The sequence below is a fragment of the Acartia tonsa genome, chromosome 15 (assembly GCF_053477335.1).
Source record: "Acartia tonsa isolate MP-2025a chromosome 15, ASM5347733v1, whole genome shotgun sequence".
NCBI classification, from domain to species: Eukaryota; Metazoa; Arthropoda; class Copepoda; order Calanoida; family Acartiidae; genus Acartia; species Acartia tonsa.
Window position 1 is genome coordinate 11,781,773 of NC_137274.1, and position 15,960 is coordinate 11,797,732.

Here is a 15,960-nt window from a genome sequence, read left to right on the forward strand (position 1 = left end):
TCGTAAAAATGTAAGTATGTCCTTAAACATTATCCTGTATTTTAGCAGTTTTTCAACAAATTTACTTACAAGTTTGTCTCGACTTTTATACATTTATTTTCTGATTATTCAGTTCTAACACTCTACAAGTGTTAATGTTCGTTTGTCCTACCGTTCAGAGCTTCACTTTTATGGATGTTGTCATCGTTATTTTTATATTTTTTACATTTTAGTATTGGTAAATATTTTAATTAATGTATATTTGTAATTTAACAATCATTTTATTTCAATGATGATAAATTTTATATTTTATGACAGTGTTAATCATTATGATAATAAAATCAATGTATTAGTATGATGTTTGGAAAATTAAAAAGCCCCACAAAAAAATTAGTAATCTTTCTTTTATAGAATTAAAAAGAGAAAATAAAGAAAAATATGAGAATCAGTAAAAATTATAAAAGCTGCTTCAGAGATCTAAAGGGTTAAGACAATGGCCGAGAAATTGATGTACATCCCCAATGATGATGCAAAAAATTAACGCTTTTGTAGAATAAAATTAGTGGTTAAAATGCTTGAACACTCAACTTAGTGAACCAACCAATCAAAATTTACTAAAGTCTCCAACGAATAATAAAACGTTATTATAAAATATTGGGGACTAGTGTAATAAACAGCTAATTGTCCCCTCTCTCTGCTATAATGATAATGATGATCCTTATAATAAAGTTTGTACCAAAGGATCTCACTAACCACTGAACCGACTGGGTTCTCCTAAACAGTGTAGCTTCTCCCGGTCCCTAACAAGATAAATCATCACTAAAAAAATTACCCCCCCCCCCAAAAAAAAAAGGAATTTATGAAAAATCTAAATTTTAAAAAATGAGTTTTGGGATTCAACTCTCCCCTCCTCAAGCGCCCCTAGAGGCCTCTAGGGACGTAAACACTAGTAAATATATATACAGAGACAGTCACACAGACAGCCAGACAAATTGAGTTACAGAGTAGATGCTGATTTGGATTTTTCACGAGAAATTTCATGATTCTACAGAGAGAGGGGACATTGGGTGGTTTATTGCACTAGTCTCCAAAGTTTTATAATAACGTTTTCCTATTTGTTGGCTTAACTACTTTGGGGATTTTTAATGGTTTTTCATTTATTAGTTTATTAATTTGACTGTCCAAACGCTTTTAACCACTAATTGTAATTTGGACCAGAAAATGTACTTTTTTGTGTATTAACATTGGGGATGTACATCAATTTATCGGCCATTGTCTTATCCCTTTAGATCCCTGGTTTTTCTAGCAGCTAAATAAATTATAATTCCCCTGTAAAAGTTTCAAATTCTTCAAAATAATCTTTTGAAGGACGACATTTAATTTAACCCCCAATTATGGTGATCAAAATAACCCAGTTAGTCGATTAAATTCATTGGTTGGAAGGTTTGTAAACTATTACTTTGTTCCAACCAATCAATCAACCATACTAGTTTTAACAAAGTTGGCAACATCCATGAAAGCAGAGCTTTGAAATGGTAGGAAAGACGAACATTAATTCTTGTAGAATGTCAGAAATGAATAATCAGAATATAAATGTATTAGCCTGAACAAATTTGTAAGAAAATTAGTTGAAAAACTGTTAAATACAGGATACTGATTAAAGACATACTTTTTATTTTATAACTTGATTATAGAAATGCTTCGCTTATAACATCATACTTTATTGTCCTAGGAATCAGTGTCTAAAAATTATACATTTAGGACTAATAAACCCCGAACAAACATATTATGCAAATCTGAATTTTCAAAATAGCAGCTTTATTATTCATTTAGGATGATTTTACAATAAATATGAAATGTAGATGCCTCTTTTGGTTACAAAATTCCACTGTTATTTTTTAATTAATCAGCACCAATAAAGCACAAGATTTCAAAAACAGCATTTGGGGGTAATACTGGTGAACAAACATATTATGCAAATCCAAAACCAAGCAACAAAAAAAAGTTTTTTTGGCACTTTTCTCCTCTTTTAAAGATTGATTATGATAAAATAATATTTTTTAAAGGGATTTATGCATTAATTATTATGAAATATAGTATAAGGTAGAAATTAATGATTTTTCTAAATAAGAAATTCGATCCCTATCACTTTAAAGGACAGCTGATGGATGAACCTAAATACATGTTAAAGATAAAAATTACCCTGAAAAGTATACAAAATGTTTTTGTTATGTGTTAAAAAAATTCATTTTAAAATCTTGATTTTGAGGATGATGACCTTTCAGATGCTCCTGTTGGTGGTGATGGTGAGCCAAATGTTATCTAAGTACATGCCCATTACAACAACTTGTCTATTAACCTATGTACCATTTTTTGTAGTCATAGCAGCCTCCAATGGAGCCTTCTGACAAGAAATATGACCATCTTCTAAAAACTACAGTATTCACCTTATGAATTGAAGTAAATAAAATTGCAATTCTTTTCTTTTTTAATAATGCTGGGCTGGAGGATGCTATAACTACAAAAATTGGATCATAGTTTAATATATAAGTTGTCATCATGGACATGCACTTTGATAACATTTGGCTCACCATCACCACCAATAGGGGCATCTTAAAGGTCATCATCCTCAAAATCAAGATTTTAAAATAGATTTTTTCAACACACCAAAAAAACATTTTTGTATAATTTTCAGGGTAATTTTTATCTTTTTTATGTATTTAGGTTCATCCATAAGACTGGGGGTCAGCAGCTGTCCTCTAAAGTGATAGGGATCGAATTTATTTTTTTCAAACATTTCTTATCTAGAAAAATCATTAATTTCTACCTTAATCTATATTTCATAATAATTAATGCATAAATCCCTTAAAAAATTATTATTTTATCATAATCAATCTTTAAAAGAGGAGAAAAGTGCCAAAAAAAACTTTTTTTTGCTTTGTTTTGGATTTGCATAATACGTTTGTTCACCAGTATTTCCCCCAAATGCTGTTTTTGAGATCTTGTGATTTATTGGTGCTGATTAATTAAAAAATAACAGTGGAATTTTGTAACCAAAAGAGGCATCTACATTTCATATTTATTGTAAAATCATCCTAAATGAATAATAAAGCTGCTATTTTGAAAATTCAGATTTGCATAATATGTTTGTTCGGGGTTTATCTAAATCAAAATAAAGAGTAAGCCGTTACGGATGTATGGATGGACGGACGGACTCAAAGAGACTAAAAAATCAGCCATGTGACGTCATAAAAGTGAGGGATTAACCATCTCTTTTTTTGTTTTTTTTCACACTTCTCCTCTCATCTCCCTCATTTTTATTACGTCACATGGCTGATTTTTGAGTCAGTTTGTCCCACTACCAAAACTTTTCCTACAAAAACAATTGGAAATTATTGTCCATTGTCTTATCCCTTCAAATCCCTGACTTATAAGTACAGTTAATGTATGTCTCAGGGAATTAAAGGGATAAGACAATGGCCTTTTAAATTGATAAACAACCCCAATGATTATAAACTAAATTGCCCCTTTTTTAGTTAAAAATTACTGGTTGAAAAGTTTGATTCAATGTTCAATATATTTTTTAAATACCCAAAATTTTGAATCAACGAATAAGATAATGTGCTTATAAAACTTTGGGTACCAGTACTTAATTTACAGTCCAATGTCCCCTCCCTCCTTCCCATGAAGTGTGTATGTTGTATCGTTTTGTAAAAATTTTGCTTTAATTTACTATGGCGACTAAGTATGTGTGTGTGTGTGTGTGTGTGTGTGTGTGTGTGTGTCTGTGTGTTTGTGGGTATGTGTGTGTGTATGTATGTGTGTGTGTGTATATGTGTGTGCGTGTATGTATGTGTATATGTGTGTATGTGTGTGTGTTTGTGTGTGTGTATGTGTGTGGGTATACGTGTGTGTGTAAGTGTATGTATTTGTATGTGTGTGTGTGTGTGTGTATGTATTTGTATGTGTGTGTATGTGTGTGTATGTGTGTGTTTGTGTGTGTGTGTGTGTGTATGTGTGTGTGTGTGTGTGTAGAAAAGTACACAAAGGAAAAGGGTAGAAGACAATTGAGCTTAAAATAATCCAGAGAGAGAAGAGCAATGGGCTGTTTATTACACTAGTCCCCAAAGTTTTATACTAACGTTTTCCTAATCGTTGGTTTAACAACTTTGGGGACTTTTATTGAATTTCGATTGGTTGGTTCATTGAGTTGAGTGTCCAAACATTTAAACCACTAATTGTACATTGTAAAGGAGAACCATATTAACAGTAAGCGAGATCCTTTTAAACAAACAAACATATAGAAGTCCTCTTACTTTTTTATAAAGATTATTTCTGTACTGATAACAATAACAGCATGCCATGATTCAGATAAATGAATAATAGAATACAAGGATCTAAAGGGATAAGACAATGGCCGATAAATTGATGTACATCCCCGATTATGACACACAAAATTACCCCACATTTAGATTAAAATAAGTAATTAAAACGTTAAAACATTAAACTAAATTAAGCAAAGTTAATATTAAGCCAACAATAAGAAAACGTTATTATAAAACTTTGGGGACTAGTGTAATAAACAGCCCATTGTCCCTCTCTTTCTAAATAAAACAATTTAGCTTTTTTTTATGTCGTTTTGTATAAACACACAAGAAATATTGGGTAATTATTTTTAATTTTGAGTGGAGAGAAAATAGATATATCACCCTAGATGATGACTCTAAGGGGCTGGGTGTCGCTTCGGGTTCTCAGGGAAAAGAGAATGTGATTCTGACAAAATATTCTGAAGGAAAATTTCCCCACAACCCACTCCTCTTCAGTTACATTAAGAAAAAAATATACTTCCACCATACTTTAAAAGGTTTCGTGATTGCGTCCATTCGCCCATTAGACAACCAACCCTTTGATTGCACGATCTTTGTCTAAAAAGTTTTAACTATTATGTCGCATACCTGACATAGCAGCAGTAGGAAACTTTTTTAACGTCTTTAGATATGACACAGTATCGGGCCGAGATTCGAACATATCATCTTCCCGGATGCATATATATATAACCTTATAGTATTACCAAATAGAAACAATGTACTGTAAAGCTGTACACTTATGGACGACCATATACAAAATATTCAGGAAAATGTAGATTGCATAATAAAGTTGTTCAGGGTTTAGCTTTATTCATAGAAATTCTCCTATTCATAACTGACTCATTATGCAAATAAAATTTTGAAAAAATAAATGGTCAAAATCTGTACACTTTCTAACCAATTTTGTGGACGGATTGTTCAACCAGTTGGTCCCATTTTCTGAGTATGTATCTATATCTTCTATATTAATACCAATAAAACACATTTAGTTTCAAATATTTTTATAGCAGGAGTCTCTTTAACATATATCCCTTTCTTCAACTTCTTCAAATTTACTCAAAAGGGCCCAACAAAAAAAATTAATTTACCAGTATACCTAGACATGTGAATTTAAGGCTGTGCAAACCGCTTAAATGGGTATTTCAAAAAACCTTAATTATTTTTCTCATATTTATTTGAAACCGATTAATATCCGGTGGATTAGAACCGGTTCTCATCCATATGTCTAGCATCGTATTAAATCCAGTTTTCTACTAATATAAAAATGTACAATCATAAGATTAAAACCAGTCCTTTATAATTGTACATTTTATATACGAATATAAAAATGTACAATTATAAGATTAGAACCAGTCTTTTTTTAAACAGCGGAAAGCTATTTTTAATACGATTCAAGAAATAACTATTAAAAGACCTGTGTTCGAAATAATCTCCTTTGGAAACTAAAGTGACAATTAAAAGACTTTCCATACTTTTTAGTAGCGAAGCTTTTCTATAATTAGGGTCGGTCCGTCCGTACGTCCATTACGGTTAGCTTTTTTAGTTAATTTAGAGTTGTCCTATCGATTTCAAACTTTGCATGTTGATTCCTGTAGTAGTTAGGTTGGATTAAAAAGCATACGACTCTATAATCGTTACATCCATTTTATATAAACATGTTTTTTTCTTTTCTTTTTTTACCAGCAAATTTTTATGTGATAAAATCATTCGAATGATCTGATTTTTGGCATACTGATTCCTAGGACAACAAAGTACAATGTTGTAAGCGGAGCATCTCTATAATTATGTCCTTAAACATTATCCTGTATTTAAGCAGTTTTTCAACAAATTTATAAATAAATATTCTGATTATTCAGTGCTGACACTCTACTAGTGTTAATATTCATCTGTCCTACCGTTTCAGAGCTTTGCTTTTATGGGTGATGTTTATTATAAAGGGTGAGCAAAATTTTTTTTTTGAAATTCAAATTGCACGGCTTGTGTTAATGGTAGAAAAATGTTATGCATATCGTTAGAACCGCTATGAACTCTATTTTTTGGAAATATAAGATCGATTCCTCTGCTACGTATAGTTAGGGAGCTACGTGTTAAAATGTCCCAACTGATGTAAAACTTGACTTGCGAGTAAATTTTAAAATATAACTAAAATTTAGAGAAGATAATTTGCAAAAATAGATCCCTACATTTTTAAATTTCAAATTGCGCAGCTTGTGTTAATAGTAGAAAAATGTTACGCATACCGTTAGAACCGCTATGAACTGTATTTTTTGGAAATATTTGAACAGTTCCTGTGCTACGCATAGTTTAGGAGCCAGATGGTAAAATGTCCCAAAATTTACTCGCAAGTCAAGTTTTAAGTCAGTTGGGACATTTTAACACGTAGCTCCTAAACTATGCGTAGCACAGGAATCGTTTATAAATTTCCTAAAAATAGACTTCATAGCGGTTCAGACGATATGCATAACATTTTTCTACTATTAACATAAGCCGCGCAATTTCAATTTCAAAAAGGTACGCATTTTTTTTGCTCACCCTTTAATAACTACTTTTCTATTAAGGTCAAGAAAAAACAAAAAATCATCCTTTATTAAATTTTGATTGGTTGCTTTAAATACTGGCAAAAGCAGTGTCTAAATTTTTCAACCATTAAGTTTAATTTATAAAAGGGGTAGTGTGTTTATTATTATTAGGGACGTACATCAATATATAATCTATTGTCTTATCCCTTGGAAATTTTCGATTGTATAAAAAGTTTTCTGTGCTACTTATTTTAATTAGCATTCTTGTTTTTTTTCTACAATATATAAATTGTTGGGTTTTGGTATTAAAAAAACATTATACAGTTGGTAGAAAGCTTTCTATTAACAATGTTTAACAATACTCTATCAGAGAGAGAGAGAGGGGACAATGGGCTGTTTATTACACTAGTCCCCAAAGTTTTATAATAAGTTAAGTGTTTAAACGTTTTAACAACTAATTTTAAACTACAGAGGAAATAGTTTTGTGTGTCATTATTGGGATGTACATCAATTTATCAGCCATTGTCTTATTATTTATATATATTATTATATTATTTAGATAATGGATTTATTATTACTTTGATCTTACACCAGATTTTCATGTTTTTTATTGTAGCAGCTACAAAAAAAACCTTGATTTTTTTTACTAAGCTAAAGAAAAAATAATGAAAAAAAACTTTTTTAATTCGAAAATTTTTACCTTTTTTATTAGAACATTTTTTATGGAATATTTTTTTTTTCATTCTAAAAACCTAATCATTTCGTTAACCCATTAGTGCCGAGCGCCACTTTTATGGGCCGATCGAGCTGTAAGTTTCAGGGAAGCTTTATAATGATCAAAACGGAATTCGTATTTTTTTGTTTTGCTCTAGTGGCGTGCACAGGAAAGTTGCAAAAAAACCCGGTTCGGCTTGGCCATAAATACCAACCAGGCATTAACACCCGTTTTTGGTGCTTTCCCCCAGTTTTAAAACCCGGTTGACCTGTATAAACCCGGTTATTTTGACCAAAAATCGAATAATGTAATTTTTGAACGCCAAAAGTGAGATGAACACTTTTTAGAACTTTGATACGATCCGTAATTGAAAACTACACAACCTCATGTAATCTAAAGAGCTACAAGTATAATACGAAGCGATTTATTTCAAATTTAGTGTTTCGGCTATAGGTGCCGCCGTTTTCGGGTAAAAAAACCCGTTGCTCGAAGTTTTAAAAGACACACACTACAAAAAAAGAACATATAAAATTTGGGTGTTACATATCAGAAAACGATCATAAAACTATTGGGTGACACCTATAGAGATAGAGGGTTATTATGGTGGCTCAAACCCTTACTAATGACGTTAATTGTTATTTTTATTGGTTGAAAAGTTAAAACCGGGTAATAAAAACCGAAACCGAGCCGGGTTTTAAAATTTTCGGGTATGTATGGCCAAGCCGAACCGGGTCATAATAGGACGTAAAAAAACGATAAAAAAATCATATAAAAAATAATAATTTGAATAAAACGAATTCACATATAGATGTACTTGTCAATAAACATTAGATTTCACGAAAAAAATCAGCGACTTTACTATAAAAACAAAAAAGTTAGATGGGGTATTTTGAATTGTCATGATTTTCAAACTTTGTTGATCTATACCAGCAAACGGAAGTAAGCTAAACTGCCTGCTCCAGGGGGAAATGAAAGCCAGGGTAGTAGAGGGGGGATTCATACTGAGAATGATGCAATTATGAAGCCGGAAACCGGTTTTTTTCCATTTTCTGGCACCGGGTTTTAAAACCCGGTTCGGCACTAATGGGTTAATTCAGACAGGTTAGAATTGTCTTATCGAAATTTAATCGTGCATTCTTAATTCCTATAAGAGTAAGGTACCTCTAAAATCGTTATTAGAATGTCCACATTGCCATTTTAAACATGTTGATTTTTTAACTTTTTTTGACAACATTTTCTGTATGATAGAATTAGATTAGACACAATGGGACAATGGGCTGTTTATTACACTAGTCCCCAAAGTTTTTTATTAACGATCTCTGATTCGTTGGCTTATTAACTTTGGGGACATCATTGCATTTTCATTGGTTGGTTTGTAAGGTTGACTGTTTAAACATTTCAACCACTTATTGTAATCTACAGATGGGTTAACTTAATGCATCATCATTTCTTTCTAGAGGGTCTTATTAAAACATTTGGCATCCAAAAATGGATGTAGAATATACGTGGATGATATAACAGGAGAAAAATTGTCTTTAATTTAGGTTGCAATTTCCCCCCCCCACATTTATTTGCCGTTTATCCAGTAAGAAGGAGAGAGGATGGGGTCTAAAGGAGGGGGATATCTTATAACCAGCTACAGTTTTCACTTTTTTATAGAACATGAAAATCTGGTGTAATTAATCTAAAAGACCATTGAAATTGAAATTAAAAGATTTTTTCTTTTTACTTGGTAGATTTTTTTTGTCATTTTCAAAATTAAATCAAAATTCCAAATTTGTTAGGGAGAGAAATAGTCAAAAAAACTATCATTATTTTTATGCTAATATTCGTGGAAAATCGTCTGTTATACAATTAGGTAGCTGGACAAAGTGTCTATAATAATCAGCTTTGTGACGTCATAAAAATGAGGTATTATCCACATATCTTTTAGTTATCTTTCTCACTTCTCCTCTCATCTCCCTTATTTTTATGACGTCACATGGCTGATTTTTAAGACACTTTATACAGCTACTAGAATGATATACATGATTTTTTTAGTATGGTTAAGAACCAGTTATAATCAAGCGAATATTAATCAGTTTTGAAGCTATACTGGAAAAATGAATTTTATATTCTTGTTGAAGCCAATTAAAATGCCTATAAAAATGACGTCATATTAGAATAGTCTATTAATTATTCTAATATGAGGTAATTCGGGATTTTTAAATTTAGAACCTATATAAGTAAGTGGATGAATTTAAAATTTTTTAACCAAAAAAATCCCGAATTATGTCATATTAGATAAATGGACTATTCTAATATGACGTTTTTTTTATTTGCACTATAAAGAGCTTCAGTGCTGTTTATAAGTTTTTACAAGTATTCTACTTATAAATTTTAATGAGCTAACGTCAGCAAGCCAATAAAATAATAAAATATTTAATATTTATGCTTTTAAATAAAATAAATTCCAATATTTTCATGTTTTGGGAAAGAAAAAATATATAAGTTTTGGTGTTGATATCTATCTATCTATCTATCTATTTATCTATCTATCTATCTATCTATCTATCTATCTATCTATCTATCTAAATGTCTATTTCAGAGAAAATGACAGTGTTTAATTGTATTTAAGTTGTGTAATGAAAATTGTTTTGTTATTTTTAACAATTCCGATGGCTTTCATAAAATTAGGTAATCTATAATACAATAATAGTCTTTTGAAACTTAAATTTAAAATGGGATGAGGCCGACTTTTACCCCTCAACCCTTAAGTTTCCCTAGAGGATTCTAGGGGCGTAGCTGCTTGTGAATTATATAATATATAGTAAATTTTACCCAACTTTAAGTTAGGGTGGGTCGATTTTGAATATTTTAATCTGAGACCAAAGCGGGAACTTGCACATGATTTGATAATACACCTCTGGATGCTCCAAAATTTATCTTAAATCTAAAAACCGTTGGCTACCACACATACAATTGTATAGCTATTTTGAGTAGGAGTAAAAAATTTAGTAAATCAGAACTATGGCTTCATGGTGCTCCCTAAAAAGTCCTTGAGAAGTAGAATCAGAAACTTTTGTATGTTTCAAAATATCTAGTTCCTGGCTCTCAAAAAATCCTCTAAAACCTCTCAACAGAGGTTTATTATATTCATAAAAATCATTTGCAAGTTCATGCTTTGGCCTCAGATAAAAATGTTGGGTATAGTCCCTTCTGTGGCAACACATCTTAAGGGGCGTTTTGTCACATTTGAACAGTAGGTTTTTACGTATTTTTAGCTTCTGCGAGGGGCTCTAACCCTGCTGGGCCAATTGTCTTACCTCGCGGGGCAATCACCTAACCTAAGTTAGCCTATCAAAAGCTATTGTGAAAATAGGATGAAACACCCTTTTAGAGGCGTTGCCACTATAGGGACTTTACACATAATTTACAAAAACAACCCACCCTTCTTTAGGTGTATGTTCTCAATGTTTCAACAAGCCTCCCCTACCCCCTGGATATCCTTTAGACAACTCAGGTCTTAGACCAGTCAGCTTTAATAAGGTATGTCTAATTATTCATCTATCTATCTATTTATTTATCAATCTATCTATCGATCTTTTTATTTATTGATCTATCTATCAATCTATTTGTCAATAAAATTATTGATATATTTATCAATATATCTATCAATCTACTTATTGATCTATCTATCTATATATCTATCTATCTATATATCTATCTATCTATTTATCTATCAATCTATCTATCGATCGATCTATCTATCGATCTATCTATTGATCTATCTATCAATCTATCTATCGATCCACCTATCTATCTATTTATCAATCTATCTATCCATAAATCTATTGATCAATCAATCAATCTATCTATCAATCAATCTATCTATCAATCTATCTATCAATTTATCTATCAATCTATCTATCAATCTATCTATCAATCTATCTATCAATCTATCTATCAATCTATCTATCAATCTATCTATCAATCTATCTATCAATCTATCTATCAATCTATCTATCAATCTATCTATCAATCTATCTATCTATCAATCTATCTATCAATCTATCTATCAATCTATCTATCAATCTATCTATCAATCTATCTATCAATATATCTATCAATCTATCTATCAATCTATCAATCTATCTATCAATCTATCTATCAATCTATCTATCAATCTATCTATCAATCTATCTATCAATCTATCTATCAATCTATCTATCAATCTATCTATCAATCTATCTATCAATCTATCTATCAATCTATCTATCAATCTATCTATCAATCTATCTATCAATCTATCTATCAATCTATCTATCAATCTATCTATCAATCTATCTATCAATCTATCTATCAATCTAACTATCAATCTATCTATCAATCTATCTATCAATCTAACTATCAATCTATCTATCAATCTATCTATCAATCTGTCTATCAATCTATCTATCAATCTATCTATCAATCTATCTATCAATCTATCTATCAATATATCTATCAATCTATCTATCAATCTATATATCAATCTATCTATCAATCAATCTATCAATCAATCTATCTATCAATCTATCTATCAATCTATCTATCAATCTATCTATCAATCTATCTATCAATCTATCTATCAATCTATCTATCAATCTATCTATCAATCTATCTATCAATCTATCTATCAATCTATCTATCAATATATCTATCAATCTATCTATCAATCTATTTATTCATTGATCTATCTATCAATCAATAATTTTATCAATCTATGTATTCATCTATTTATTGATTTACCAAATAAAATATCTATCAATCTATCTATTGATCTGTCTATCAATCTATCGATCTATATATTAATCTATCTATCAATCTATCTATCTATCAATCTATCTATCTATCAATCTATCTTTCAATCTATCTATCGATCTATATATCAATCTATCTATTGAACTATCTATCGATCTATATATAGATCTATCTATTGATCTATCTATCGATCTATTTATCAATCTATCTACCGATAAATTCATAAATTTTTCTATCAATGTATCTATCAATCTATTAATGTATATAATTATTTATATTTTTATCAAAATATGTAACAATATATCTATCAATCTATCTATTGATCTATCTATCAAACAATCTAGTTAAGTCAACTAATTCTTGTCTGTTAAGACATATGAGCTTGGAGAGAAAGTTGTGTACAGATGCCCAGACAACCAGGTCTACCTGGACAATGGACAGGCACAGTCACAGCTCACTATCACATGCCAAGGAGTGAACAGGTGAAGCCCAGTGTTTTGTTAGCTGTTGTAGAGAATCTTTGCATTAAAAAAATGCAGTTCACGGTGAAATATTGCTGGTTACGAATATTGCTAAAAATCTATAAATTTTAAAGGCTGCTAGCTGCCAAACGGCTGAATGTACAGATCATACCCGAACACCATTTTAAGCAGTATAAGACGGCCCACAAATAATCTGGAATAGCCAAGATCCAATGATGCACAGGGAAAGCTTCACTGAAGAAAAATCGTGTAAAATAGGCCTTTTTCGCGCATTTCTCTGCACTGCGAGATAATTATGCATTATTGATTTATGGTTATTCCAGATTATTTGTAGGCCTTCTTATGCCGCTTGGAACAGTGTGCGGGAATGATCTGTACGTTCAATCGGTTGGCAGCTAGCAGCATTTTAAATTCATAAATTTTTAGCAATATTCGTTACCAACAATATTTTACCATGAACTGCAGTAGATCCAAAAAATGATAAACAAACAGAAGAATTGCCGAAATATTCCATCTTTATAGGTCATTCAAACAGTTTAATTCCACAAATTACATACATAAATTGATAATCATAATTGAGACATAGTGTTTAAATTTGATATCATAAATTCAAAATTATAAGGTCAGTTATAATACTTACTGTTGTTTATTGTTATCAAACTAGATGTTATAGTTATGGAGGCATTCTCATTACTAAAGAATGTTGGATAAAAAAAAGCACATTTTGAATACAAAAGCCAAAAGAAAATTTTCAAGGCTTTTTGGGTGGAGGAAAGGTCGTCTTGTGGATTTTTTTAATAAGGAATTATGAAGCATTTTTTCATAGAGAAAAAAATAAAAGAGAGGAATCGAAGCAACTAGAAGACGAAAATAGGCAGTGGGCCTAGGCGCCTGATCAGCGCTGTTGCCGCGCTAAATTTTATTGCTATTTCAAATGGGAGGATTGCAAAATTAATATGTAAAATTAGAATATAATATTTGAATTAAAAATAAAATTTTGTTAGTAAATATAAATATTAGATCTTTTCATGAAAATACTCATTCTCAAATTTCATTCTTCTGCTAACCTAAAAAGTTACTTTAGGGGCCTAGAAATACATGTACAAAATTTCAGCTCTTTATCTCTACTGGCGACCTAGCGCCAGGCATGTAAAATATCATCAGATAACGGTAGCACGGCGGTTTTAACAATATCTCAGTAATGTGCAGGTTTTAAGCTCTTCTGCATATTTCAATTTAAACACATAAGCCCAAAGATATTATATCCAAAAAATCTTTTGTCAAAGTCTACTCTACACCTAGCGCCAGTCAGTTTTCTAAAATCATGCATTTTATACCTGTGAAAAATGAAATCGCCAGCGCTAGGTGTAGAGTAGACTTTGACAAAAGATTTTTGGGATATCATATCTTAGGCCTTATGTGTTTAAGTTGAAATATGCAGAACACCTAAATTCACCTTCCAAGCCATTCTCTATGCATTTTAAATTTTTTTATGAAATAACGGGATTTCAAAACTGCCTTTTGAAAAGGCCCAAAAAGTATCTTTTTTTGTCCCTTTTTTCACTGTTTATAGTTTCAACTTATTAAGATATTATTCTCAGTTAAAAAAAAATTGGCGCTTCCAGCACCAAAACCGGCAAAAACAGGCAGTTAAACTTCTGTACCCCTACTTAACCCCCTAACAGACCCCCCCCCCCCTCTATCTCGGCTCCTGTTACAGATAGAGACGTAAAACTTTTTTCTGGTGGTTCATGTGTATTTTTAGAGAAAATTAATTTTCTAGTCATAGCGGTCAGACCACTCCTTATCCCCTTTTTAGCGGCCAGCCGCTAAATATTAAAACTGCTGTAGAGCAGCCAATTTTAAAGCTAAGAAAACCAAATTTCATGACGAACTATTATTTTTTATAACAAAAAAAATCCATATTTTTTTATTGTACTACATAAGTTTTGTTGTCCCTCATTTTTATTTTATTTGTCAAAATTTATTCAGAAGGTACCATGTGATCAATCATATAAAGGGTGTTAAAAAAATAACCGATCGCTCACAATTTGAACCACCATAAGTACTTCAAATCTTGGAGATAGACCCCATAATGTTTAAAGTTATTGATGGGGCATGTAAAGACCTTTCTTTAGACACCTTAACAAGATTTCTAACTCAATCTATGCCAATTTGACATAAAAAAAAACATTCCCATCCAACTTTGAGGCATGACGGCTCTGTCTATTCCTAATTCTTGATGATTGCCAGGTCTTTCTTTTTGATGCCAAATTGGCTAAGATTGTGTTAGAAACCTTGTAAAGGTGTCTAAAGAAAGGTCTTTACATGCCCCATCAAAAACTCTAAACATTATGGGGTCTATCTACAAGATTTTAAGTACTTATGGTGGTTCAAATTGTGAGCGATTGGTTTTTAAAAAGACAAATTTGTAATAAAATATGCACTTTCGACGTAGGGCAAATTTCTCTGCAAGGGCTAGGGCTTAAGCTCTAGGGCTCTGGAAGGGTGAGTAGATTCAAAATTCAATATTGTTTTCTCAATTTCATTGCTTGGGCATGAATTGTATTATTTTTTATTAGTTTTGGACCAAAACTGTAAGGTTTATATTGAAAAAAGTGAAGCGATTGGTTTTTATTTCAACACCCTTTATATTTATTCATACTTTTCTACACTTTTTGTGTGTCAAATCAGATTGATTCCTAGATTTTCAAGTTCTTGGGAATGTGGTGTTACCCTCCCCCAAATTAGTTATAAACCTTCCCAGGACCTAAGAGAAGCTACCCTGTTATGGGGAACCATATCAGTTCAGCAGTTAGTGAGATCCTTCAGTACAGAGAGACATAAAAACAGACATCCTGTTATCCCCCCTAAATAAAATATCCTTCCCCCCCCCCCCGCCTAATAAACACATTGGACGTCCTTTAAGGGGAGAATGGTAATATTACTACAATTATTTTTTACACTATATCAATATTAAATATTTTACAAAAGTTTATATAAAGACAACCATAGACACAATTTTTCTCACTATCACTGATTATAAACTTTTTCTGTTAGATACTATAAAAATAGGTCCTTCAACCACCACCTTTCAACTAAAATCAGAAGACATT

The 15,960-nt window shown here is 31.2% G+C and overlaps 1 long non-coding RNA gene across 1 annotated transcript; it reads left to right on the top strand.

Moving 5' to 3' along the window:
- The first annotated feature begins 10,165 nt into the window (after window positions 1-10,165).
- Window positions 10,166-13,215, top strand: LOC145306896 (uncharacterized). Its single transcript, XR_013875252.1, has 4 exons — window positions 10,166-10,256; window positions 11,020-11,108; window positions 12,735-12,844; window positions 13,179-13,215. It is a non-coding gene; the product is annotated as an uncharacterized LOC145306896 (long non-coding RNA).
- The last annotated feature ends 2,745 nt before the right edge of the window (window positions 13,216-15,960 follow it).